Source organism: Talpa europaea (assembly GCF_964194135.1).
Source record: "Talpa europaea genome assembly, chromosome: 9".
NCBI lineage: Eukaryota > Metazoa > Chordata > Mammalia > Eulipotyphla > Talpidae > Talpa > Talpa europaea.
In genome coordinates, this window is record NC_140076.1 from 31,043,098 (window position 1) to 31,068,890 (window position 25,793).

Sequence of the window (25,793 nt, forward strand, 5' to 3'; positions counted from 1 at the left end):
ATTATATTCAAAGATTTTTGTACTAAATATATATTATTTCATTTTACAAACTCAGGGGGCATTTATTTTATTTCAAAGATTTCCAGCTTTTTGTAAATTAAATGTTAATCTCCCACAGAAAATGTCAATGCATATTTAAATGTTTGGTTTCAGATAAAATGATAAATCATATTACTCCTTCAAAATCATAGCTACTTATCTTTACTTTGATAGCTAAGAAAATAAGAATGTCAAAAATAGTTCTGAAAATAGAGAATTCTCTAGTCTTTCATGCACTCTCCATTAGCTTTGAGATTTTAAAGAATGGCACTATTAAACAATGAATTTAGATGCTCAAAAAGGGCATACAATGAATTAGTACATCACGGGTACAGCATGTGCAGTGCAAATGTATCACTAAAGTTAATTTTCATTAAAAGCACCCTTTGGTCACAGAGAGCTATAAAATATATGACTTCCTTTATCACTCTAATAATTAGCCTTTCTTCATGGGAAATAAAATGTGATCAGAGGATTTAAGCCAAGGTTGTAATTCAAATGCAAAATTCAGAACACATAAATCACAAAATTGAAGTACAGTAGTTGAGACCCTCTCAAAGAAATTCTGTACCTATAATCAGTAATATCTGCCTGATATATTTAATTTATCCCAATACAGTACAGGGTTCCATGAATTCCCTTTTTTGAAAAAAAGAAGCAATTTTAGCATCAAGGTCAGATCTACATCAAAATGTGTTCTGGGGACCACACTAACAATTTTTACAACTCATATTCTGGAAAATCATATCTAAAGATTATAGTAAAACCACAAGGAAAATAGGAAACAAAATTATTCAGACTTAAAAGTTATCTCTATTATCTTTTTACTAGGAAATGGGAGTGGTTGGAAAGGAGATTGTCCAAGAAACTGAAATTTAGTAGGAATACCAGTGAAATAATAGGCTGATTTCATTCCCTAGGGACATGTTTTACGTCACTCTTTAAAAATGCAGAGGGGGCCTCCCCGGTGGCGCAGCGGTTGAGCGCTGGGTTGCGAAGCTGCCCGCAGCCTCTGCAGCACCGGTTCGATCCTCGGCTGCTCCCCGGCCACCGGAGGAGGGTCCCACATGGCGCGCAGACCTCTCCTGCCGCCCGCTGCTCCTCTCAGCAGTGTACTTCAGTCCTTCTGCCTGCTCTGCTCCCCACTCTGGCTCTGGTGAATTCTCTCACCCACCCACACTTCTGACTGTACCCAGTGCTTGTATAAAAAATTAATAAATCTTTAAAAAAAAAATATAAAAATGCAGAGGGTGAGGAGTGGGAGGGAAGTAGTGATCTAAGATGGTAAATAATATAACTAAGCTCATACAAAGAATTGTCAAAGCTAATGTTTAAACCAGTCTGTTTGATTCATTACCTTGAAACACAAACTTATGCTAAAATAATGATAAACACATATTACAAACATATTTTCAATAAATGTATGGGGTACATCTATTTACATAGAACAGAGCATCAATCTCTTTAAAGGTTTCATTTCTTTGCAGTAAGTATTACTAAAAATCAAATGTACACTAGGCAGTAGGGGTAGAAAAAGATAATAGTATAATAAATGATGAAGTTTCTATCTTTCAAGAAGCTGTTATCTAAAGAGGCATGAATAAAAACAAGTAACAAAAAAAGGGTGCATATAATGAAATAGGTGCAAAATGTTGAGAGGTAATTTATTATTTTTTTTTACTTTCTATTATTTTTTATTTTCCAAATTATTAAACACATTGTATTTATGTATTATTTATTTTTTCCTTGGGATCTTTTTTTATTTTGTTGAAGTATGTATCATTGGTTTACATAGTTCATAGCACTTTGTAAGTACAGGCTCTTAGCCCCCATCCAGGTGCAGTCACTATAGTGCACCTACCATCAAAGCACCCATAGTCCCAAAAGTATTCCACCATAGTCCACTGTGCTCCTGAGAGGTGATTCATTATAGTACAAAAAGCATGGGCTTTGGAATCAGAGTGATACATTCCAGTATTAGCTCTACCACAAAAAACATGTGTGACATTAAGCAAGTTATTTTTCTCCTGAGCATAAGTTCCCCTTAATCTATAAACAACAGTTAGCTTGTGGAAAATTATATGAGATAATATATGTATACAGCAACTAGTACATAATAAACCAGAGTTCCACTGTTAGTGCTGTGACTAATCATGTAGTAGGTGTGATCAATTCTCCTGCCAGAAGAATTACTGGCAGCCTGAGGGGATTGGAGAAAGTTTTAGAGATGACTGTAAAAGTCTTGTAGGACTTTTAAAGGGAGTTTATAAGGAGGGAGGGAGAGGAGCTAGGAAGGATGGAAAGAAAAGAGGAGAGAGGAAGGAAAATACATTCTAAGGTGACAGGACACTAGGAAAAGTTGTGACTGAAAGAAATGGCATCAGCAAAAGACAATGAAGAGACCAGACAAATTAAATGGTCATGCAGCATAAAACAATGTAAAGAATTCTGAACTACTAAGTCATTGCAAATGTGTCTCCAGCAAGCAGTAAATAGTGTACATTATCTCCCTGAGTTTCGACTGCTTTGAATGATGTTCACATATCCTTACTGGTTTAAGCAATCAAATAGCCATGGTGGGGAATTCCACATGACAACAAACTATGACAGCTCTGAGAACTGAGAGCAAACTCTAATCATTAGCCAGAAAGACACTGAAACCCTCATTCCTCTAATCACAAGGGATTGGATTCTTCCAGGACAATGCCTGTAAGTATACATTAATTCTTTTCCTTTCAATCTGAGAAATATTTGACTACCATTTTTTAAATGAGGAGACAAAACAGTAGAGAATAAATGACTTGCCTAAGATCACAAATCTAGTTAAATAACAAATTCCCCTCAATTAATTCAGATGAGACTATAACCATGTGATTGCAGCCATATGACATCTAAACAGAAAACTTAGGCAAGTCATGGGCTAACTCTAGATCCACAGAAACTGTGTGAGTAAAAAATGTGCTGTTTTAAGCTGCTTATATTGTTTTGCAGCAATAGATAACTAACACAGGGAGTGAGAAACTAGACAATTAGTGTTATAATAGACATGTCTAAAATAAGTCAATAATGGATCTAAGGAGAAAAGTACACGGGTTTCATGACTTGTTCTGTATACACAGATCCTTTATCAGATTCAATTTCCTTTTCTGTTCTCACTTAGTTGTGTTCATAACAATTGCCCAGAGAAATAAACAGCTGGGACATCACTATATAGTTTCCCATAAGAAGCAAAACAGGACGTGTGTGTGTGTGTGTGTGTGTGTGTGTATAACAGGCAGTTTCTTAAAAGCCATGATCTGAAAGACACCCCACAGCAATCATTATCCAAAAATGTCTCTTCAAGTGATTTGTCACAGTGTTTGCAGTACTTACACTACAGAGTCTGGAGATAAAGGAATGTGTCTTTAGATGTGTTCTGGGAGAATTAATTTATCCCAATAAAGAATAACACATAAGATCACTGTCCTCAACTAATACTTTTACGGATTTAATTTACCACATTGCCATTGCCCTAGCAGTGCCTGCAGAAAACGGACATAGAACAAAGAAGTTGTTAATTCATAACTGGAAGGGTAGGTACATAGGTAGGCAGGCAGACTGACAGACTGGCAGTAATGTGAGGGTAATTTAAAATTTCTAAAGAATCCTCATAAAGTAACTTAATCAAACATTAGCAATAAAGCTCCTAAGACAATATCTGTCCACAATTTTTGCTCAATAAACATCAATTAATTTTCTACCTTCTACACCTAAAAATGCTATGCTCCCACTTTTTAAATGAGGAGATAAAATAGACTTGTTCAACATTACAAATCTACTTAAGTAACAGATCTTCAGTCTAAGAACTCTGTATTCTCTCCACTCTCATCTCTACTATTCAGAAAGGACTACTAATATATCACTTGGAATATTAACATCTAAATAACACTCTCCGCTCCTCTATTCTTGGATTTTAATTTTGTGACATTATATTAATAAATACATTGAGTGTTTATTGGTATTAATTAAACAACTTTATAGCAATTAGGAATCCTATTCCCAAGTAGGCTGCTTACTAACTATACAACCTTGGAAAATTCACCCTACTCTCTGCATTGCAGTTTTATCATATCTAAAATGGGGGTGAAAATAATGATGATGATGATGATCTGACATTCACCTCAAAGTGTCATTAACTAGTAAAGTGAGTTAATGAATCTGACAAACCTTTAAAAATGAAACTATAGTTTCATTTGTTAAAACAATTGTTATAATTAATTCATATTGACAAAATTTCAATAATGGTACTCTTAATCTAGTTTTTCTAATACATCAACTAAAAGATTTCATAATTATTTGCATTAATATTGCTTTTAAGGAACAATAGGTACTGCTATTAAAAAGAAGTTGAAGCAAAGTGTTGACTCCTATTCTAAGATGTGTGGTTTAAATTCACACCAGAAAACTGCAACTTTGGACTTCAACTAAGGTGTGTTGCTAATATCTAAAAATAACTGTGTTGATAAGTCTTACATAGTTGGAATTTTTTTAATTAACACAAAATTTGGCAGTTTACTTAAAACTTCTCACAACACACTTTTTAAACCTGGAGTCATACAGTCTTTTATGTTAAAGTATAATATTAAAAGCACTCTTTGTTCTCATAAGAAATGGTCAATGTGTTAGTATAAGTCATTCTCTAAACATAGTCCACAATGCATGAGAATTAACAAGGAATGGCAGTGTGTAAATTTAAAATATTTATTTAAGTATATTCAATGTTTATTATGAAATATAATTTTACCTATATACAATTCACACATAATGACCCAGAATCATGACAAGGAAAAGATGCATTCAATTTTTTTAAGATATATTTATTTATACAAGAACCGGGGTACAGGCCAGATGTGCAGGAGGGTGAAAGGATTCATCAGAGACAGAGTGGGAACAGAACAGGCAGACTGATTGAAACACACTGCTGAGTGGAGCAGCGGACAAGACAGGAGAGGTCTGCCGCACCATGTGGGTTGCTCTGTAGCCGGCGGGGATGGAACCAGCACTGCAGAGGCTGTGGACAGCTTCACAGTGTTGCGCTCAACCGCCTGCGCCACCAGGGAGACCCAACATTCATTATTTTAGAAAACACTTATACTTTTATTAAATTATCAAAACTGAATTTACAAGTGATTCATAAAATTGAATTCTACCTTACTCATGAATTGTAGCATTGAACTAAAGTAACTCTTTTGTCCATCTCCAAGGAGATATTATAATTGATATTTTGATTTCTTATTATGCATCTTGGATAATGAATTCTTTTAGAGAAAAAAGAATGAATCATATGCATTTTCATGAATCAACAAATATTTATACTTGCTGGTAAGAATGAAATCTATCAATACATTCCGTAAATAAGCAATTTAAAAATCAGGATTTTCACACTTAAATTATGTTTTAGGATGAGGAAGTCAACCCTTGTATAGGTATATTCTGGAGCACAACAAACCACAACAAAATTTTGTGGTTTATAATAAAAACATTTTTATATTTCTTCCAAGTGGGTCAAATCCTGTTAACCTAACTATAAGAATATAAGAGAGGAACTGAGATTTCACAATCTGGAGGTCATTAGTGACCACAAGAAGAGCAATAGTCTATTTTAAGAATAAAAATAAGAAATAATTTACACCATTAAAGAGCTTACTGCATTCTAGGAAAAAGCAGCTAAACTAAAAGACAGATATGATACGCTGTGAAAGAAGTTCAAATAACAATCTTTGTACAGGGAAGACATCACACATTGATTATAAATTTCAAAAATGTTTTATGGATGAGATGACAATTAAAATAAGTATTGAACTATAACCTGTTATATAAAAAGGTGGAAATTTGGTGATGGGATGGGAGGTTGGCTGCAGCATTTCGTATATACAGTCATATACATTGGTGAGTTGCTAAAAGATTTTGGTTAAGGAAGTGATGTGATTCAAATTGTGCTTCAGGGAAATAACTTGTGCAAAATTTTATACAATATACTGAAGAAGGAAGGTAAATTCAGAAATCACTGCATTAGTACTGGTGACTGAATTAGGACAATCATAGTAGGAATGGATAGGGCAGAAGAATATGAAATCCAATTACTTTTTCAAAAGTAGCAAGTTAGCAAAAAGCAAAGTGAATGAGAATGCAAAGCTGTCTGATTTCAAAATACATGTTCCTCCCCTTATATCATGCTCCCTCCAGAGTGTTAGATGCCACAGCATAAGGTACAAAGTGTGTGTTAAAAAATGTTGGCTTTGTGGTTGTTCCGAAGTATTTAAACCTTTGCATAAGAGATCACTGCACATAATTAATACTCAATGAACATCCGTTAAATGAATGAAGACTCAATGAGGAAAATGAAACTCTTAAGAAAAATTATTCACAATAGCCAAGACATAGAGTCAACCCAAATGCACATCAATAGACAAATGGACAATGAAATTGTGGTATATATACTCAATGAAATACTACTCAGCTATTTAAAAAGATGAAATACTGCCTTTTAGAACAATAAGGATGGATCATGAGGTGATTTTATGAGAATGAAATATGTCAGAAAGTGAATGATAATTACTGGATGGTTTTTTAATTCATTTGTGGAATGTAAATAACCAAAGAAAACAAGCTAGCAAATACAACAAAAATAATACTTATACCACAATTTCTGAAAACTTCCTTTGCCCCAGGTAAAAATGATCATTCCTCTTTGGTTCCTCCATATGCTTGCTCTTCATTCATTAATTCACTCATTCTCTTATTTATTAAGTATTTTTGAAGGACCCATTATGTATGAGACATTGTACTAGGCGCTGGGTATATAAAGCACTCAATATATAAGACACGATCCTATTTTCATGGAGGTGACATTCTAGAGAAGATATACTTGACATAATAGTCAAGTATAAAGCAAACATATAACAAAGCTAGTGACAAGTGCTAAGAACAAAAATAAAGTGGAGTAAGAGGGATAGGAGTATGAAAAGAGAGTACTATATTAATTGCAGAACCAATAAAGACCTCCCCGATAGGATGACACTTTTAATAGAGACCTAAACAAAGTGAGAGATGTGCCATGAGAAGAAACATTCCAAGCAGAAGAAATGCAAGGCCCTGCAGTGACAGAACACATAGTGTTTTTGAGGAACAGATGAGAGGTGATGATGACTGGAACATCATCAGCCCCTGCAGATTTTTGGTGCATTGAATTTGAATCCATTAGACTGTGAACTCCTTGATAGTGAGGATCCTATCTTAGTTACCGCTGATTCCCCACTGCCTAGAACACAAGTTGATATGATGGACATGCCAAAAAACAATTTAGTAATTATTTAATGAATGAGGACCCAACGCTTTTCTCTCCCTTGTTTGATTCACTCCCTGGTTTTATTGATGAATATGTGTTACATACTTCACTGGGCTAATTTAAACATTTTTGAGAGCACTGTATCAGATGTATGTTAATCCTCCTCTTCCCGTCCCATACCTACCCCTAGCACCCAGGAAACACTCTACAAATACAAGATCAATAGAAATAAAATAATTTAAAAGATATCATGGTGTAGGATTACCTGGAATAAAAATAAATGTCAGGTATCCTGGGACATCAACAGTCTCTGTGGGGGAAAAAAATGGTATATAACATTGAAAAATAACCACAGCTTAGGTGAAGCAAACTTTCATCAAATTTTTATCACCATCATCCTTAACTTTCACCTTTATTAATTAACAGATACAACAAGTACAACAGAGTCATACTGTCACAATTAGAGTATGTTTTCAAGATCCAGAACTGGATCACAAGAGAGCAATCCCAGCGAAGGCAGCAGGGAGGTCTGAGATACAGTACACAGAAAGCATAGGATGCTCAGGGGTGGTTTCAGCTGGAAACGTGGAAACTATGGGCAGTAATGTAAATCAAGCATATTTGCCACTGGGGGTACAGGAAAATCTGTCTATTTACATCTGGATCTCACACAGCAGTTGGGAAAATGAAAAAGTACATTTGGTTATAGAAATGGTAAAATATATATTATATTTAAAATATATATATATATAATGCTATGTGACTAATAAAGCTATGGAACAGAAAAATAGGTATCAAGAAAGAACCTAGTTCTGCAGACTACACCAATACAGTAATGCAGGGAACACTACAACTTGTGATCTAGTGACCAGAGTTTGTCTCTTGCACATCAGATAACAAGGCTAGCTGGCAGCAACTCAGATACTACTCAGAAACATTATGCTCTGGTCAAAACTGAGTCAGGCTCTGGTGAATTCTCTTGCCCTCCCACGCTTCTGACTGTACCCAGTGCTTGTACAAATAAATAAATAAATCTTTAAAAAAAAGACTGAGTCAGGGATGAGGCCAACTAGAACAAAAGGCATGGTCAATTAGCAGGAGATCTAACTACTAGAAGTCAAGAAGAGAAACATACAGGTATGGGATAGAAACTGTTTCACAAAATCAATGCATTCCCAACTGGAAGAATCATTACAGACATTCAATTCCAACTGTATTAGAAATTTCTATCACATCCTCTTCATCCAGCCCCCTGCTTATAGAATATGTCCTACTCATGGCCCCAGAAAGGCAAACCCTGTATGCCCAATGATAACCTCCTTGGCCACAAATGACCAGACCCCAGATGGAATAACTATATTTTCCTTCTGATAATTTTTAATTGAATAAATGGCTGAGTTTATTGGATTATATTGATGCAAAAACCAACAAAATGACAATTAAAAACCATAACAAGCTGGGGATACAGGGAAAATAAAGTCTAAACTATGCAGACTCAGGCAGATATGGCAGGAGGAAGAGGCTTTCTGACAGATTCCCAATTTCTTATATGCCCTACACATGCCTTTAAAATGTTTGCTTACTAGTGACTAAGAATTCTTGCATAAAATTTCCCTTGAAAAATAGCCTGTCCTCTAGAATTCTGGGCATCTTTAATAACATATAATTCTCATTTGCTATACTGCTATTTATAGTCCTGTGTTAAATATTCAGATTTAATTATAATTATTCTATTCTTAAATGATATTAAGCTAGACTTTAAATATGACCCAATATCCAAAGATCCACTAATCTCAGGAAGAAGAAAACACACACAAAAATATACATGTTCTTCCCTTCAGCACTTGGGCATCCAAATTTTACAGTTTATAAGTAAAATTTTATAAAATTGTTCCTCACATTTTACCCTGTTTAGATGTATAAAAGGGTAACATCTAATTCCATTTACAATGCTGATCCAGCAAGAAAGAAATTAATTTGGCATTAGAGTAGTAACATCAATTTCCCATGTATCTGAAGTAATGCATTTACTGGAAAGAGATTAATATCAATTCCATAAATCATTCACATGCTTTTTCCGGAGTTTGAGACATCTGAGTAATGTCATATATGTGAGCTGATATCACTTTGTGCATATTCCATTCATTAATCTATGCCTGGGATTGCACGGCCATTGTCAGGCGAAAATATGAAACTTAGAAAAGAATCAATCTTTCTATTCTTAATTTTTTGTGACTTGTTTTAGGTAAGGAAAGCCAAATATTGCCAGAAATGTGGTGACACTGATCCACACTAGCAGCCAGAATCTTCAGAAAATAAAATTAAACATTTGGTCAATTATCTTCCTAGTGGTAATAACCACTTAAAACCCAAATGGTAAGACAACATGTAAATGTCAATGTAAAGATCCATTAAGGATCCACAATAACATGTTGACTGAAAGGAGATGTGAGTTGTGAACCTCTCCTTCAAACAGCAGTTCTTCATTGTTATTCTTGTTTCATAATCACACAATCACAATCTCAGAGTTGTTTGTTCCTGTACTAGTCAGGATTCTCCAGAGAAAATAGAAGCAGGGGATGTGTCTGTCTGTCTGTGTGTGCATGTGCTTGTGTGTGTAGAGGAGGGGGAGAAAGTGTTCGGGGGAAAGTTGAGAGAGAGAAAAATTGAGTATATATAAAAAGAATCTAATATATAATGAGTTTATATAAAAAGAATATAACATATGAAAGAATATGATAGAAAGAGATCTATTATAAGGAATTGGCTCATGCTATTATGGAGGCTAAGTCCCAAAATTTGCAGTTGGTAAACTGGAGACAGAAGGAGAACCAATGGCATAGTTCTAGCTCAAAGGCCAACAGGTTCAAAACTGATGTTTCAGTCCATAAGAAGTCAGGAAAGGATTGATGTTCCAGATCAAGACACTCAGGCAGAAACATCCCCACTATTCAGAGGAGGATCAGTTTTCCTGTCCTTTTCAGGTTTTCAAGTGATTAAATGAGGCCCATCCACATTAAGAAGGCAACCTGGTTTATTCAGTCTACCAATTCAAATGTTAATTTCATCCAGAAATACCTTCATGGCCATAATCAGAATAATCTGATCAAACATCTGGGCACACTGTGGGCCAGTCAAGTAGACACACAAAATCAAATATCATCCTAGAGATCTATTAAATCCCCAAACACAGTCACAAAACTTCCATTATACAGAAAGAGAAAAACAAGACCATACAAAAAGACCAAAACAACAAATAAGCTCAGAACTCCCAGATGAAGTCCTAATGCTGGCTCTGCATTTATTAGTGGTTACTTAAATTTTCCTCAGTTACTTATCAGAAATATGGGAAAAATAGTTCCTAACTCATGGGATTCTTAGAAGATTAGAGGTAAGACATAAAATGCTTCATATAGAGTACCTGTCAGGTAAATGATGCATAATATTTCCCTACCTATCCTTATTCTGTTCATGTTATGTTCACTTTCTCCCATGTTCAAACACATGGAAAAATTCCACTTTTTGTCCTCCTGAAAATAGACATGACCATATGATATATTTTAACAAACATACTTAGGTGGAAATTATTTGTGACTCTTCCAAGGAATTTTTTGCTATTTTAAAATTACTTTCTTGGCTAGGAAACATACTGAGAAAATTCTTTCTTGCCACAAATTCAGAAAATCAGTCCTCATACTTTACAGTATATTAACAACTTAGAGAACATTTTCTTTTCTCCTATAGTTTGTACGGAATAGCAACATTTCCAACTAGACAAGATAGTCTGCATGACTCCATCTTAGTGATCAGATCACACACTCATGAGAAATTAAGTGAGTTGCCAAATCTTCTGATTCCTAGGAAGTATCAATCTATGAATGGGGGAAAAACACAACACCAATAGTAAATTGTTTACAAGATAAGTTACAGAGGTTTGATCTATTTGGGTGCTATATATAATGTCCCATATTTTATCCCCACCCCTCATTGAAAACTGCCCCTACAATGTACTACTACTACTACTACTACTACTACTACTACTACTACTACTATTACTACACATCATACATACTCTTCTCCAGGACCTTTGAATTATCTTGTCTCAGGGGAAGTTTTGCATGGCAATATAAAGGCAAAGAAAGCCTCTAATATGTTTCTTCTTGACTTTAACCACAACTGTTAGTACTAACAGGAGATTTCACTGGAAGATGAAAAAGGGAAGAAATAGCCCCACTCATTAGGAAAGAGATAGAAATAAAGGATCCCATGATTGGTGGGAGGAAGAGTTGCTCCCTGGTAGTGCTCAGCATGGAATGACTGCACTGAGCACATAGGGATAAAAAAAGACTCTGGGCACTAGGGTACTAGATCTAGGCAAAGTGCCCATGAAGACCCCTATTCCTTTCTTGCAATGTGAGATTCCACCTCAAAGAGCTGCATGGGTTTAGATGATGATGTCATGAGGACCAGATATTTCAAAAACAGAAAGCCTTATCTCAGTGCCTATCATGTAAGCCTCCTGGAGCCTTATGTAATGCAAAGGAAAGAGTTAGAGCCTTGGTGAAGATGGGAAAATGAATTTCCCCAAACCCCAATGAGATAGAGACTCAGAATCAGATTAATTTAAATAGTCATGTACCACAAATGACATTTCAGTCAAAAAGAGGCCATGTATGCAATGGTGGTCCCAAAATTCTTATTGGTTAGTGACTTCGCTGCCATCACAACATCATAAGATTTCACATTGGCAGCAGCCTCATACATCTGGTGTTTACTGCATCTTTTTTATCTAAATTCAATTACATTTTATTTTATCTTTTAAATTGTATCATTTTTTATTGAGGTAACATAGGTTACAACACTTATCTCTTGATGGCACCATTTTCGCTTGTGCTTGGTTTAATCTCCTTTTTTTTCATCATGGCCCATAAGTATACAAAATCCACTGTTAGATAAACCAATTATCTGCCACCATCAATGAGGAACAAAATATGCTATGAATATAGGCAATCAGCCTTCCAAGATCAGATATTCAAAATCCACAGGCAAAGTAAGTTAAAGTTCTCCAAGTAGTAACAGGTATATTCTCATGTACTCACTCAAAGGCTTTCAACTTACTGTCCCATAAGCTAATACAGGACATCAGACTAGCTATGTTTGTACTCCAAACATGGTAATATTCTGGGTGTCATGAATTAGCCAGCATATAAAATATTAATATTGAAATACCAATAGTGAAGCAATGTGTATGAGCACAAGCTTTGAGGTCAGCGAGGCCTGGATTGAACTCCACATTCTGCCACTTATTAGCTGTGTAAAGTTAAGCAAGGTATATAATTTCTCGATTTCCTCAATTTCCTTTTCTAAAAATAGGAATAAAGTGTTTGCCCTACTTTTTGTCCTGGATTTATGAAAGGCCATAATAGATATGAAAACACTTCATTAACTGTAAAGTTCTATATAAATACTAGGAATTGTTACAGTTTTTATGATTGTTCTTGCTGTTAATGTTATTATTTTCCATCAGCCCCTAAGAGCTACCACACATAGCCCAAGTTGATTTCTCCTTACAAATAATAACTAATAACTAATATATTTTGTGAAGGGACCATAATAACTAATATATTTTGTCAAGGGACAGATACTAGGAAATCTTTAAATTTATTTATTCATTTATTTGTCACTCATTCAATAAAGATGTACTAAGTGCCTCTTTTTGCCAAACATTGGTTTAAGCAACCAAAATTTAAAATGCATACCCATCAAGCTCTCACAGTAATTATTAAAGTTCATCTTTTGGATTAGGCTATGTGACACTCAGAAAGACATTTAAACTTTAAGAACCTATTTTTCATCTATAAAATTGAGAAGTCATTACTTACCTGAATTGTCCCACAATATAGGGTCATAGGACTATAAAAATGCCTGATGTGTGTTCCAAACGGTCAAGAATGTTACTATCAAACTTATATGAAGTATCCAATAGTCCAAAGGACAGTGTAGGATTGAGAATTACCAAGGATATAAAAGTAATACCCTAGCTGGCCATTTGCTGTATAATATGTATTTGTCTACATGTGAGTTATTTCCATAAGTACTCATAAAGTTTATAGAACCAGAAGGCATAAATCAATTAAAGACAAGTGGTACATTTTAACTTTATTTTTATGTGTTGAATGTTTACCCTTGCAAACTCCTTTGCTTTACTGTGATTATGAAACTGTGTTCATTTGGTTGGAAATATCCCCATAAATAATAGATTTACCATATATGAAAACTACTGAGTTTCTTTAAATGAGAAACTGTAACTCTATTAAAGAGATGTTTTCAAAATAAACTTCTTATAAATAGGATACATAAATGTGGATTAACATTTATAAGTTATCAAATCTTACTTCCAAATAATAAACATTTTTGTGCTGAGTCCCAAATGCAGAAATTAAGCCTAACTAAGATTAACTTTCAGTCTCCCTGAAGAAACAGCAGAGAGCATCAGGTGTAGAAACAATTTTTTAAGATTTATTTATTTTTACACAAGAACCAGGGTACAGGCCAGATGCACAGGAGGGTGAGAGGATTCACTGGAGACAGAGCAGGGAACAGAACAGGCAGACAGACCGAAATACACTGCTGAGGGGAGCAGCAGACGAGACAGGAGAGGTCTGCTGCACTATGTGGGATTCTCGCAGGCCAGCCGGGATCAAACCCACGCTGCAGAGGTTGCAGACAGCCTCACAGTGCAGTGCTCAACCACCTGTGCCACCATTTGATAATCTCCCTAATGGCATGTTTAGAAGGTTAAAAATCACATCCATTTCAAAAATGTTCCTTGCTCATGAATTGGAAGGATTAACATTGTTAAAATGGTCCACTTAGCTAAAGTAATATATAGATTTAATACAATACCTAGCAAAGTTTCAATGGCATTCTTCAAAGAAATGAAAATATATTACTGAAATTCATATGAAATCACAAAAAAAGAAAAAAATAGTCGTATCAAGGCCTCCCCTGGTGCTGCAGGCAGTTGAGCGCTGTGCTGTGAAGCTGTGCACAGACTCTGCGGTGCCAGTTCTATCCCTGCCGGCCAGCGAGGGTCCCACATGGTGCAGCAGACCTCTCCTGTCATGCCCGCTGCTCCCCTCAGCAGTGTATTTCATGAGTCGGCCTGCTCTGTTCCCCCCTCTGTCTCCAGTGAATCCTCTCACCCTCCCACGCATCTAGCCTGTACCGAGGTTCTTGTATAAATAAATAAATAAATCTTTAAAAAAAAAAATCAGGGCCTCCCCGGTGGTGCAGCGGTTGAGCGCTGGGCTGCGAAGCTACCTGCAGCCTCTGCAGCGCCAGTTCAATCACTGGCTGCCGGGTCAGGGTCCCACATGGCGTGCAGACCTCTCCTGTCCTGCCCTTCAGCAGTGTACTTCGGTCCTTCCGCCTATTCTGTTCCCCTCTCTGGCTCTGGTGAATTCTTTCACCCTCCCATGCTTCTGACTGTATCCAGTGCTTGTAGAAATAAAATAAATAAATAAATCTTTATTTTTTTTTAATATCTGATCTACTTTCTTTTTTTTTAATTAATAATAAATTTTATTTTTATATTCCCCATACAATTTCAACCCGCCCATTCTGACCCCAGTCCCTACCCCTCCCGCCCCCCACCCCCCAAAAAGTGTCTCTGGTTCATAGTTTTTTGTTGATTTTGATTTTCACTTTCTTACAGTTATTCATTTTCCTAGTCCCTTATTTAAGTTTTCTAGATTCCTGCTATGAGTGAGACCATCCAGTATTTTTCTTTTTCTTTCTGGCTTATTTCGCTGAGCATGATCCCTTCCAGCGCCATCCATGTTGCTGCAAATTGCATGTGCTTATCTTTTTTGAATGCTGAGTAATATTCCATGGTGTATATGTACCACATCTTCTTGACCAGTCATCTATTTTTGGACATCTGAGCTGTTTCCAAAGCTTAGCTATTGTAAATAGTGCTGCTATAAACATAGGGGTGCAGGTGCTCTTTGGAATTGATGTTTCTGTGTCCTTTGGGTAAATACCTAGGAGTGGAATTGCTGGATCATATGGAAGCTCTATGTTTAGTAGGTCCAGAAATCTCCATACAGCTCTCCATAGTGGTTGGACCAGTTTGCACTCCCACCAACAGTGCAGAAGAGTTCCTTTTTCTCCACACCCTCACCATCATTTATTGTTGCTAGTTTTTTTAATATGTGCCATTCTCACTGGTGTAAGATGGTATCTCATGGTAGTTTTGATTTGCATTTCCCTGATTACAAGTGATGTTGAACATTTTTTCATGTGCCTGTTGGCCATTTGCATTTCCTCTTCAGAGAAGTTTCTTTTTAGGTCTTCTGCCCATTTTTTGACTGGATTATTTTCTTTGTTGTTGATGAGTCTCATCAGCTCTTTGCAGATTTTTGTGATCAGTCTTTTATCATTAGTGTTGTGTACAAAAATGTTCTCCCAGTTAATAAATAAATCTTTAAAACAAAAACACAGGGCCTCCCCGGTGGCGCAGTGGTTGACCGCTGGGTTGCGAAGCTGCCCGCAGCTTCTGCGGCGCCGGTTCGATCCCCGGCTGCTCCCCGGCCACTGGAGGAGGGTCCCACATGGTGCGCAGACCTCTCCTGCCGCCCGCTGCTCCCCTCAGCAGTGTACTTCGGTCCTTCTGCCTGCTCTGTTCCCCGCTCGGGCTCTGGTGAATTCTCTCACCCTCCCACACTTCTGACTGTACCCAGTGCATGTATAAACAAAACAAACAAACAAATAAATAAATAAATAAACATGCCTCTATAAAATAAATAAATAAATAAATAAATGAAAAATAAAACAAAAACACAATGTAAAAAAAAAAATCATATCAATTCTGTCAAAAAAGAACAAAGGTATCACATACCCAGACTTCAGTTATACTACAAACCAACAGTAATCAAAACAATATGGCACTGGAATAAAAACAGACATATTAACTATTGGAATAGAATTGACAGCCCACAAATAAATAAATTCACATTTATGTACAGTTAATTTATGAAAAATGACTAAAGAGTATTAAAGATGAAAGGAGAGTCTCTTCAACAAATGGTGTTGGGCAACCTGGACAGTCATATGCAAAAGAATGAAACTAGACCAGTATCACACACTATTTATAAAAATTAACTCAAAATGGATTAAAGACAAGGTAAAATCGGCAGCCACAATACACATGGAAGAAAACAAAGGCAAAACACTCATGACATTGGCTTCAGAGATATCTTTGGAAACTCAACTCCAAAGGCAAGGGAAACAAAAGTAAAAATAAACAAATGGGAATACAGCAAACCAAAAAGTTTCTGCACAATAACAAACTATCATAAAAATGAAGACATCCTACTAAGAAAATACTTGAGCAACATGCATCCAACAATGGGCTAATATCCTAGATCTACAAAGAACTCATAAACTCAACAAAAAGACCAAGACTTCACTAGATTTGTGATTTCCCATGAAATATCTTTAGATATATTAAAAATTAAATCTGCATTTACATAGCATTTTTAAAGTTTCAATATCTCTCTGTAAATTGATAAGTGAAATGCCACTTCTTTCCAGTGTTGGTGCACATTTCAAGAATAATTATGAAAATTGACAAAAGATAAAAACCTTCTGTAATTTAAGTTTAGCATACAGGAAAGCTTTTTAAATATACACAAAACATATTGGGATGGAATTAGCCAGTACATATGGAAATGAGCATTTACTTCTAAATATGTTGCAATGAAATCTGCCCTATGAGACATTTCTTCCAACACATTTGTTTTAAACAAGTATGTTCTGCTATATTTAAGAGGTATTTCAAATAAAAATGCTTTGTGATTGATTAATAAATTATGAAGAGAGTGGCAATTTGAAGATTAAGACATAGGCATTGAGTCAGGTTAACCCATCTACCCTTGGTCCCTTTAGAATATCCAATATAAATGTGAGTTGATGGTAAAGAAAGGAACCATGTCAGGTTTCCACTATCACATCTTCAATAATAACTCTAACCCTATATAGACAAAGGATAAAGAGCAGAGAATACAGGGGAGAAAAAAAAATCTCTCACCCAAAAGAGAATGAGGATTTTCAGTTGTGTAGAAACTATCAAATATTTTTGTGGCTACTCTTATTTTTAAGCAATTGTCAATTATTCAGTCACTCATTTCAAGTACCTATTAGAAGCTATCTATAGTAAGAAAACAAGATTGCTACCTTGGAGGGACAGATAACAATAAAATCTATGTTCCATAAATGAAATATCAATAAAATTGTAATTGGAAGTCAGAAGAGGGAAAGGTCATGCAAGTGAATGAATCATAAAAATCTTCATAGAAAAATTAAGTTTGGGCACAGCCTTGAGGATGGATTTGATTTTAATAAAAATGTGAAAAAGAACTCCCAAAGAGAATAATATCATGCTCCATGCCAAATAATTAGGATTTTGATATTGGGTAACAGGGTGAAAATAAAAATATATGCATGAGAAGGCTGATACAGATAGAATGCTCTCTCAATGTAGGTGGTATCTGTGGAAGCAACGAAACTTTAAATATTATGGTCATTTGCAGCCCTCCTAAAGGTTCACAGTGCATAAGCAGACTTGCAGTATATGTGTAGCATTAAAATTTTGCAAGGTCAAGAGATTTTTTTAAATGTCTTAAAATGCTTATTAGTAAGGAGACAATGAAAAGGGGGGGGTGGTTAGGAAACATTTAGTGAGAGTAACAGAATTTAACAACACATTGTATAGGATGGCAAAGAAAGGTCAAAGATGACTCTGGATTACCAGGAATCAGAATTTTGGAAATTAAAATAAGTCAAATAACTTCTGTTTTGAAGTTAAAACATGGTAAATTATGGTTTAAAGTTAGAACAAGATAGTCTGAGAGTCCATGTTTAAATGACCTGCCCAAAGTATAGTATTAATGCATGGTGGAGCTAAGATTATATGCCTTCTGTTCTCTCTGGATACAATATTTCCAGTCTTTAATTTCCCATAGCAGTAAAAAAAGGGCTGTGGGGAAAATTTTTATTTATTCAAAAATATCACTGTCTGAACGAAAATATTTTAAAGTTAACAGTAACTTTTCAAAATAAAGTGCCAACTCAGATGTAAAGCGAAATCACATGGGTAGAACAAATAGAAAAGATAAAAATATATAAGTAGATACATAATCATAGATATAAAGATATAAATCAGGGCCTCCCCTGGTGGTGCAGCGGTTGAGCGCTGGGTTGCGAGGCTGCCCGGTTTGTTCCCTGGCCGCCGGCGAGGGTCCCACAAAAAAAAAAAAAAGATATAATTCAGTAGAGACCAGAAATTTAATAATTTTAAACCCTATAACAGAAGTTGAGTTTTATTTCAATTATGAGCAAGAAACAAAGAGCAGAATTAAATTATTCACCTACAGTTTCATAGCTAATATTTTTCCAACAGATTTTCTAGACAAGGTGAAACATTATTTTGTATCTCATAACCATGCTGTTTTCTCCTAAATGTGCTATTTTTTTCTCTGAAAGAGGTAATGGCCTTTAAAGGTGACATCTTTTGACATAAAGTGATATTATTAATAAGAAAGAAATTTGTATCAGAACTTATGTTTAAAGTGTTGTTAAATTAAATCCTTTGGAGTCTATCCTGATGACAATAAGGAGTCATGAAAAATTCTATGCAATAAAGTAATATGATCAAATAATTTGTATTTTCATTTTGGTGGTATTGTAGAGAATGAGCCACTGAGAGACCAATAAGAAAGCTTTGTACAAGTGCATCAAATCTGTGGAGGACCTAGGCTAGTACAGACGTTGTGGAGCTGAAAAGTTAGTGAGATATTATAATCATTCATTTCATATAAGGCAGAGGAGAACCAGAGTATATTGCCTAAGTACTTTCTCTTACTGTCACCCTCATTTCAATAGGGACAAGGGATTAAACCTGTAAATTGGAATCAAAATTCTGATTAGCAAAATAAATAGTGCAGCAATATACTCAAGTCAGAAAGGCACACAGGGCAGAGTGTGATACAGGCTAAGAATGAGGAGAGGAGACCAACCAGCAAGGAGACATAGACGAACCAGGTTCAGGATGTGCACATATGGATGGTATAGTTATAATACTCATATTCAAAAGGAGAAAAGGTAAAGCATACCTATTTCTCTGAGAATGGAGATAAGGATGTGAAGTTACATATATATTAGAAATGAAGTTTGAGAGAGAAAAATAATGCTCTTTTAATTAAAAAGTTGGTTTTTTTTTTAAGATTTATTTATTTATTTATACAAGCACTGGGTACAGTCAGAAGTGCGGGAGGGTGTGAGAATTCACCAGAGCCAGAGCAGGGAGCAGAGCAGGTAGAAGGACAGAAGTACACTGCTGAGGGGAGCAGCGGGCGGCAGGAGAGGTCTGCGCGCCATGTGGGACCCTCCTCTGGTGGCCGGGGAGCAGCCGGGGATCGAACCGGTGCTGCAGAAGCTCGGGCAGTTTCGCAACCCAGCGGTCAACCGCTGCGCCACCGGGGAGGCCCCCTAATTAAAAAGTTTTAAGAAGTCCTTACTCTCACTAATACATTCCATTTCTGAGAGCACATTGCCAAGTTCCAGTCTCTGAGAAAAACATTATCTCTTTAACATCCAAGTTTTTCTGTGTGATATAAGAATGAGGCAGTCTTTTCCACATGACTGAATTACATGGATAATCCTTCAAACCTTTGCTCATAGTAACCTCCTCTAAGATATATTGTCTGTAAACATATTCCCCAATAGCCTGCCAAAAAACACATTTTTGCTGTTTTCTTATTGGCCTATACTTACCTCTATTAGAACTAGAGGCATTGTACATCATGGTTGACCTAAACAAATATCTTCTAGGTTAACATTTGTTCTGGGAAATAAATATGTACCTTAGATGATCTATTCTGTGGTTAACTTAATACAATCTTAGTCAGTCTTTCCTTCTAAACACCTTAAAGAGGAAATATATGTTGTATTCTTCCCACAAGGTAAAACATATCTGCTGGTTGCTGAATTTATGGAGAAAATAAAGTAAGATACTACCACATCCCTCAAAATAATTCAAATCAAGAACTCAGCCATATTTATAATTATAATTATGCCTAGTCTTAAAACTGGCTAGGTCATGAAAAGTAATGCTGTTTCCACCTTGCTCACTGTATCTTTCACTTGAATCTCTGGAAGAAATTCAAGCACCCTAAGTCTCCATGACATGAAAAAGTCTAAGTCACAGTGAAAGGCCATAAGTACCCTGGTTGACAGTCTAAGGTTCCACTCAATAGTCAGTATCAACTGCCAGACAAGTGAGGGAATATGCCTTCAAATGATTTTAGCTCCCAGTTTGTGAGTTACCCCAGCTGTCAAGCCTTACTAGCTGAGGGCTCAGACACTATGAAACAAGGACAAGCTACATCCACTGTGCCCTTCCTGAACCCCTGACCTAACAACTCCATGAGCATAATAAAATGATCATTTAATGCCACTAATTTCTTGATTGGTTTGTTAGTTACCAATAGCTATTGAGGAATTTCTAGACCAGTATCTTGAGTCAAGTTTTGGCACAGCCCAAGCAAAAAAATACAGCCTTGAATACATGATGATAACTGGAAAAATTATACAAAATTCACCATAACAGTTGTAGAAACTAGCAAATATATACCATGAGAAACACAGGCAATGTATGGTAGTAAATAAATCTTGAGGGCATTAAACTGAGAGAAAAATGTAACACTGGATAGGAAATATTTCTTTCATATGAGGGCATGATCATATAAAAGGATTTAATATCCTTGCGCAATCACCTGAAATCATCCTAATTCCCTTGTGTGATGGTGAAACTTAGACATAATAACATCACAGTATATAAACAGAAGAAAATGTTGGCAATATATTGGAGGACCAGAAGTCTCAGAAAAATGGACAAATGAGAAAAAAATCCAGTTATATCTAATCATATTAGAAAGTCAAATCCAATGGCAGAATCTCCTACCATCAACTTTAGTCTAGGGAGGACTGTGACCACTGAGTTTCTCAGTGATGGCAGTACCCACTTAAATAAAATATTTCATATTACTTTAGAATGTCCTCTGTACTCAACTGGGGAACACTGCCAGAGAGCGGGTTCTCTGATATCAAGTAATGAATCAATTATATTTGAAGCACAGCCACCAATAATCTTGATATCCCTTGGTTTATAGCTGTGTCATTTGAATTTCAGCTTCCATTTTCACTTGACCATCTTCCCTCAGTGTTATCTATATCTCTAAATCTCTTTCTGTATAAGATAATCAATTCTTGGATTAGGGCCCACCATAATCCAGTTTGATATTATCTTAACTTAGAAAAAATATGTTTGCCAGAATGTGATGTTTAGACCTTACAAAGATTCAGGAGCCAGACATATTATGAGGTGTTTTCAGGCATACAATAGAATATGTTAGAACATCTCTAAGGAAAACAACTAGTTGCTATACTGTGTCTCCATTAACGCAAAGAAAGAAGCACAGTACTTGGTAAGTCTCTTTGTACTTGTGAACTCCTCCACACATGGTCATAATGCATTGATTGCATTTATCAGGGAACTCAGAGTTAATTCTGAGTGGTCAAAAGGGTTGAAGAGTGACATCAACATAATGGCAGAGTAAGAAACCCTAGACCTTCCTTCCTCCAACAAAAAATGATTTAGCAACAGTTCACAGGCAGATTCCTTTCGTGATAAATCCAGAAGTTGTTTCTTCAGTGCTACCCTGGGAAAATGTGAACCTAGACTCCCTAAGCTTTCAGGGCAATTCAGGACACCCAACAGAATATCTATACCTGCCATGGCATAATACAATCAAGAAAAGATTCTCTCCCAACTTCACCCAGGGGAGGAAAAGTTTATTCATGTATTCAGCACCCCAACTTTTCAAGTGGGGTCCCCAGAGATCTGGTTTCTCTGTTGCCACTCCTGGAGCTGAGACAGATCCAACACAGTCTAGCAACTTGGGAGAGAATGGAGGTGGCACCTTGGGCTGGTAGATATCATAGTTTCTTCTTCTGGCACAGTACAGAAGAAGCAGAGGAAAAATCACAGCTCTTAGCTTCCCCGTGAAAGCTTATTCAAAAAAATAATATCTAAAACTTTCCAGTGTGAGGAAAGAAATAAACATCCAGATCCAAGATACTGAGTAATATGAATCTAAATAAAGTCAGGCTGAGACACAGGTATAATGAAATTATGAAAAGTCAGAGACAGAGAGAATTTTGAAAGTAGCAAAAGAAAAGCAAATTATCATATAAAAGGACCCCCCTACCCCCATAAGACTATCAGCAAATTTCTTAGGAGATATCTTGGAGGCCAGAAGGAAATGGTATGATATAGTCAAAATGCTAAAAACAAAACAAAAAGCCCTACCAACTAGGAATACTTTTCTCTGCAAAACTATATTTCAAAAATGATGAAGAGGGCCTCCCTGGAGGCGCAGGCAGTTGAGTGCCACACTGTGAGACTGTCCGCAGCCTCTGCAGTGCAGGTTTGATCCCGGCGGGCCGGTGAGAATCCCACATGGCATGGCAGACCTCTCTGTCTTGCCTGCTGCTCCCCTCAGCAGTGTATTTCATCAGTCTGCCGGTTCTGTTCCCTGCTCTGTCTCTGTTGAATCCTCTCACCCTCCTGCACATCTGGCCTTTATCCCGGTTCTTGTATAAATAAATAAATCTTAAAAAAAAAAAAAAAGAGGAAGACAGTGAGAGGAAAAGACCAACAAAAGAACTACGAGACCACAATTAAATAGAAAACAATAAAAAAGGAACAGTAAATACTTCCACTGCAATAATTACTTTAAATACATACAGATTAAACTCCCTAATCAAAAGATATACAGCAGCTGAAAATATTTTATTTAAAAAAATCTAACTAGGGCCTCCCCTGGTGGCACAGCAGTTGAGCGCTGGGCTGCGAAGCTGCCTCAGCCTCTGCAATGCCGGTTCGATCCCCCACCACCAGCAAGAGTCCCACATGGAGTGACAGATCTCTCCTGCCACACTCGCTGCTCCCCTCAGCAGTGTATTTCGTTATTCTGTCTGTTCTGTTCTCTGCTCTGGCTCTGGTAAATTCTCTCACCCTCCTGCGCTTCTGACTGAACCCAGTGCTTGTATAAATAAATAAATCTTTAAAAATAAATAAATAAATCTAACTATTTGTTGTCTACAAAAAAATTCATTTTAGACTTAAGGACATATATAGGTTGAGAGTGAAGAGATGTAAGACATTTCCATGCAAATGGTAAAGAAAGCGGGAATGGCTATCCTTAAGTTAGAAAAAATAAACTTTTATTTAAAAACTGTAGCAAGAGACAAAGAAGGATACCACATAAGGATAAAAAGGTCATTTCAAGAGGAAAATATAACAATTATAAACATATATGCATCCAACATTAGAGTACCTAAATATATATAGTAAACATTGACAGAACTGAAGGGGAAAAATAGCAGCAATACAGAACTGACTCCAGTAGAGGGAGAAACTATGCCTAGGGCTGTTGCAGCCAGAACTGTCTAGCCAGGGACCCAAGACAAACAACCATCATCAGAATTAACTGGCAAGGAATAAATTCAAATCTTTCCCTCCTGAATGGCACAGACCATCATAAAGGCTCACTCAAAATCAGTACATACAGGTTGAAACCTCCTTAAGAAAAATCTGATGTCTAACTCTTTAATTTTCACATATCCTAAGAAGATAAGAGAGAGTAAAATGTTGATGGATAAAATGAAGAGAGAAGCTGACATTTCACTTATTGAGGCCAAGTTCACAGCTGGGTATCGCAGCACCACAGTTATCCAAAATGTAAATAAAAGTCCAAATGAAGATTCAGAGGGAGCATTATCATGAAGAAACTGGCAGTGATGAACTGACTAGTTTAGAAAGAGTGGGGAATAGTAAGGTAAATTAAAGATGAACTATAGCAAAGTAGTAGAACTACCGATGGAACTAACTTTGCTGCAGACATCCATTGTTATTTTGGATGAAGCCATAATATAATCCATATGCTTATAAATGCCATCGAAGATGTCATTATTCTCTAGATTGAACATACTTTTGTTTATAACGTCACAGACTGAATGAGAAAGAATGAGAAGAGTTATACAGGTTAAATACAATGCGGGAGACAAAAAGAATTCGCAAAGAAAAATCTCAGAAGACTCTGAAGCAACAAAGGGCACCTGGAGAGATGATGGAGCCTGCTAATCTGGCTGAAGTACAAGATGAAATTCTTCTGTTGCTATACTATTTCCTGCTTTGGTTATTTCAGAAACCCTACCAAGGGCACTGTTTTAATTCAAGGTGTATAGGTTTCATGCATAGAGCTATTTATTTTTTGGCCTAGAAATTTCACTAGTTGCAAAATTTCCCTTGATATCCATTTCTGGAATTACCTTTCAGAATCATAATTCAGTAGCCACTTATTACAGCCCAGGAACTTATAGAAATGTCTGCACTTACTCTGCAGAAGTATTGCCCTGCTCCATTTACATCTGTGTTACAAGTGATCTGCTTACCAATTATATTAGGAAATATTCTTTAGGAAACAGCAGTGGTCTCAGGCTAGCAGAGGTAGGCCAACTACAGTTGGAGCACTTTTGTCCTACCTACTCACAGAACTTAAAGCAGTTGGCGTAGACTGCTATAACTATCTATGTGTTACAGGCACTTCTTCCCTCAGGTTTTATGAAAATCTTCACTCATTTTTCTTTGCATGACAAGTCTCTCTCCTGGATTAGTTCTGTCCACTTAAATGTGGCAATGGTATAAAAAGTAAGATAATTTAAAAATACAACAATATAATAAACATCAGGAGACTCAATAGCCCATTTTGAATAATGGGTAGAATTTCAGACAGAATGTCACTGAAGAAACAGACATCTTGAACAACACAATGGGCCTCGTATATATATATACAGAACATTCATCCCCCTACCAACAGAATACACATTCTTCTTAAGTGCACAAGGAATTTTCTCGAGGGTATATCACTAGTTAGGTCACAAAAGAAGTTTTAACAAATTTAAGAAGGCTAAAATCATACAGAGTATGTTTCCTGAAAGCAATGAAATGAAATTAGACCAATAACATAAGAAAAAAGTGCCTGTGGTGGCAGAAAATTCTCAATTTCAAATTTAGCTACCCCAGTCATATAATTTAGGGTAAAATCTTTACATCTCTGAGCTTTAGTCTTCTCACCTACAAAAAGAGATTTAATACCTTCAGAAGGGTTTTGTGAATATTTGGTGATATAAACTAGATATACCACTTATCAAAGAGTATGGCAAGCAACAAATAATTAAATGATTGTTTTTATTGTTTTTTTCTAATGTTCTTGCTGTTATTAAATTTTTATTAAAATGT

At 36.1% G+C, this 25,793-nt stretch overlaps 1 protein-coding gene across 2 annotated transcripts in view; it reads right to left on the reverse strand.

The window, feature by feature from the left end:
- Positions 1–25,793, reverse strand: part of AGBL4 (AGBL carboxypeptidase 4) — a gene marked incomplete at both ends in the record, with an annotated part of 969,197 nt that overhangs the window by 880,476 nt on the left and 62,928 nt on the right. The gene's annotated exons all lie outside the window — the stretch shown is intronic.